The sequence below is a fragment of the Notothenia rossii genome, assembly GCF_949606895.1.
Source record: "Notothenia rossii genome assembly, chromosome: 4".
NCBI classification, from domain to species: domain Eukaryota; kingdom Metazoa; phylum Chordata; class Actinopteri; order Perciformes; family Nototheniidae; genus Notothenia; species Notothenia rossii.
Window position 1 is genome coordinate 35,446,915 of NC_136902.1, and position 4,741 is coordinate 35,451,655.

Genomic DNA, 4,741 nt, shown 5'->3' on the forward strand with positions numbered 1-4,741 from the left:
CCTCTTTGAATGAATGGAGGTTGAATATAAGTTAAGGGCAGGTAAAATTGATAATGTCATTGTCTTGTAAAATGTCAATCAAAGGCACCTGATTGATTGATTTAAATTATTTATGAGTAATGATAAGAATTAAATGATCCTCTGTTTTATGATTTAATATTCCCGCCACTGCGACAATTCTACTGTAAGATTGGTGAATCAGGCTTCTAAAAAGTTCCTCTCCAAAAAAAGGATTGTTCTTAGAACCATCAAAACAATGGAAAATTGCGTGATAATCATTATCAAAAACCTTGGATAGATCTACAAAGATAACAGATTAAAGCTGCTTTATAATCAATAATTTACTTATATACCAGTATTCAGGGATGCAAACTCATCAGGTATGAAAAAGGTGATAAGGATCCGAGCCCCCCGACCCCATGGAATATCGGCTTTAAAATGAGGAATAACAGAGGATTTTAGCAATCAGAACTAAAGCAGCAGTGTTAATAATAACAGAAACGCTGAAGAGTCACATCTAATAGAAATATACAAAAGCATTTATTTTAATTGTGTAATCAGTTTATAATTTTGGCGGCACTGTTGAGCATTTTGAAAATGTATTTCCATGCCTCTGTGCAAGGCTTAGTCTTTCTATCTTTATAGGTGTAAAGTAACTAAGTTCAGAAACTCAAGTACTATACTTGGGTATAATTTTGAGATACTTGTACTTTATTTAAGTATTTCAATGTTTTGCTACTTTGTTCTTCTTCTCCTCTACAGTTCAGAGGTAAATGGTGTACTTTTACTCCACTACATGTATTTAATACCTTTAGTTACTTTACAGATGTGGATGAATGATGTGAAATATAATCAAGTGTTAAATCAGACTTTAGTTCAACCTGGAGTAAATCCACAAGCTACCCTGCAGTATACAAAGTCATTCAAACTAGCTGCACCTTTAACAGCTTTGAGAACACTTTAATGATCAATCATTATAAAACATAATATATATTATTCTGAAATGGACCAATCTGCACAATGACTACTTTTCCAGGGCTGCCAACACTCACGCATTGAGCATGAGAGTCACGCAATTAACCCATATCTCACGCACTCACGCCACACATGCCTTTCCTCACGCTAAGGTTTCGTCCAAACTAAATGTATATATAAAAATAAAGTGAAGGAACAGCAAACTGAGCGGTCTACAAAATGAGAAGGTCTTCTGGCTTAGTTCAGTAAAGTGTGAACGATATTGGGAGATTCTGATTTCACGGATCAATAACTCATGAACAAAACGTTGTTCAGACACAAATGACGTCTCCTAAGTACCGTGGTAAGGTTGACAACAAACTACAATCACATTTTGATCCAAAAAAGCCAATACGCTCCGTTCTCGCGCGCTGGAAACATTACATTGGTCTCGTATCCGCAGTCGGAGAAGAAATGAGTGCTCAGGTACCGTCTGCAAAGTGCAACTCCGAAAAAAGAGAATACAATAATATTCAATCACTATTATACAGCTTATTACTACCAAACTCACTACACACATCAATTAGTCTCCTGTGTGTCATACTACATCAAGGAGTTTGGAAGAATATGCTTTTGAATAATTTTTGGGAATATTTATAATGTAAAATCTTCAATAAATATGCATCATCTTCAATAACTTTACTATTATACAATATATTTCTACCAAACTCACTATTTGCATTGTTGTTGTTAGCATCTGGTTAGCTTAACGGATATTAAAAGCTGTTTCTAAAACAAGGAGAGGGAGAGCTCTGTCCTGTCAGACTGAGAGATACAGCTCAGTGAGGTAAGGGACTCTGTTAGAGCCAGTATTTTGATTTGATAAGAGTAAGGCCACCTAATTGTGACGTCTGTAGTCAAACGCACTATAAAAGGACTACAATTCCCACGGCGCCGGTGCTAAAGCCACAGTGATGGGCAACCTGTTGAGAGACGCCGTCGAGGAACAGTTTTTAACCGTACTTATCTTACCGTAACGTACCGTACTCTTACCGTACAAGTACCCTTTAAGTTATAAGCATTATCAAGACAGAAAGAATACCTAAGTTGTTTTGTTATTTTACTTTGAGTTTTGCCTATTTCTTTTGAATATTGTAAAGGCCTATTTTTCTTTGTTGCATGTGCAAAAGTTTGTTATTTTATTTTGAGCAAACACATCGCAACATCTTCTAAACCATCGGAGGCCAAGCAACACTTCAAACTGTGAGTAATTTAAGGAAAGAAACAAGTTAGGACTGTCTGTTTAAGGCGTCTAGTGGCTTGATGGAAATACAAGGAAGGAAGCCACGACATTGTTAAAAACTCTCGTGACGGACAAATCCGTGTGGAATTAAATGGTTGCCACCATATTATTATAATGACGGAAATACTCTTGGAAATGAATGGATACGAGCGGATGTGAATCGTGAGTTTACAAATCACGGACTTCATAGTGAACAAGGAAGGACCGCATTAACTTTCTGGATTGTGACAACGTGGATTTCTGTGGAAAAAGGCTTGTGCCGCATGTTGTGGATGTTGCAATACAGTACAGTCTAAATGCTGGAAGTGGAATAAATTTGCTTATGAATAAAGTGTGGAACGTAACTCAAGGAGCGCATCTTGAAAAGCGCTTTAATAAGTTTGTCTAATCTGGCTCACTGCCGCGGATCCAAACCGCACACTAACAAAGCGCAACATTAAAATATGGACAGCTGTTTACAAGTGGATTTTTAATGACAATAAAGCATAACAATGGCTGAAAAGGAAAATGTGGTAACGAATGAAACTCCTATGGACCCAAACGGGAATGAACGTGAAGTGCCTGTGGAAAATGCTGACGTCAGACCAAAAAGAAACATAAGACCTACAGAAAAGGCTTTGGAAGATAAGCTGGCGCAGTTAATTAAAAAAAGGAGCCAGAAATTGGGTCAAGTCTCAAGGAAAAAAAATGAGATTGATTCACTCATGATTGATTATGGGAATATCATTGAGATGCAAGGTTGTCGTGGGGTTTTTCAAATACTCTCCAAAGAGTTTTCAAACTCACATTACTCAGTGCAAGAAATGCTGTCGGAGCAAGAACAAGAAAGTGATCATGTTGACTGGTATCTCCCAAAAATTGCATATTTCAATGAGTTTCAATATGTGATGAAGAAATGGTTAGCTAGAGCTGCCTCCTTTGAGCATGTGCCTCCTTCTGACCATGGTTCATATACTGCACATATGTCAAGTCCACATAAAGCAATATCAGTGGGCATGATAAGCAAAAAAGGTAAAAGTTCTAGTGGCAGCAATAAATCTTCAACAGCTTCATCAGTAAGAAGAAAGGCAGAGGCAGAGAGAGCTGCGCTCATATCACACACTGCTGCCTTATCACAGAAACACTCACTTAAAAAACAAGAAGCTGACCTGGAAGCAATGAAAGCTAAAGACTCAGTCAAAAGTCGCCAATACATGGATTCTAAAAAGGGCTTTTTGGAAGCCAAAAGACTGCTCCAAGAGAACTATGGACATCAACTCTTAATCGCAGCAGCTTGTTTGGACAACATGTTGAATTGGAATGCCATCAAGAGTGAAGATAGAAAAGCATTGCATTCTTATGCTATCTTTCTTCGTGGATGTTGCAACACAATGGAAGATGTTGAGTGTTTGGATGAAATGAATAGCACATCAAACATGAGAAATGTGATCATGAAACTCCCATTTAAACTTAGGGAAAAGTGGAGAACAACTGCATATGCATATTATGAACACAATAAGACAAGAGCAAAGTTTCCAATATTGGTCGACTTCATTGAAAAGCATGCACGCATTGTATCAGACCCCATGTTTGGAGAAATACAGGATGTCATGCCAAAAAGGGATATTAAAGTGTACAAATCACCCAGCAATAAGCCTGGTCATGGTTATAAGGGAAGTAGTTTTGTTACTGTGAAAAGCCCAGAAGTCAATGAAGAGCAAAAACCTTTCCAAATCATCAAATCAGACCATAAAGGCATTACTGTTCAGAAGCGCTGTGTATTTTGTGCAGGAGAACACAACCTCTGAAACATGTAAGATGAACAAAAAGTCTCACAAGGAAGGCACAAGGAATTTGCTTTGGCTGTCTAACAAAAGGACATCTAAGCAAAGACTGTCAGAAAAGAATGAAATGTGAAGTTTGTTCAATGAAACATCCAACAATATTGCACATCTACAAGAAAAGGATTGAACAAAAAGACAGCTCTGATAAATACACCCAAGCAGCTACTGTAAGTAGTGCATTAGTCTCTTTAAATGGCAGAAACCACACTGGGGCCGGTGGTCAACAAACCCTACTAATTATCCCAGTTCAAATAAAGTTGTCAAACTCGAACCAGACTTTGCAGACTTACGCATTTATGGATCAGGGAAGCACTGCAAGTTTTTGTACTGAAGCCCTTCAACAAGATTTGCATGCCAAAGCCAAGAGAACAAAAATCCTCTTAAAAACAATGGGTCAGGAGAAAATGATTGACACTTCCTTTGTCAAAGGTCTTGAAGTGAGTTGCATTGAAGGCAATGATTTTTATCAGCTGCCTAAAGTATACACACAAGAGGAAATTCCTGCTGGAAAAGAGCACATTCCCACTCAAGAGACCATAGATAAATGGAAATACCTAAGAGAGATTAAGGTGCCTGAATTGGACTGTGAAATCGGGTTGCTTATACTGTAGGAACAAATGCACCAAAGCTAATGGAGCCGTGGAAAATAATAAACAGTCAA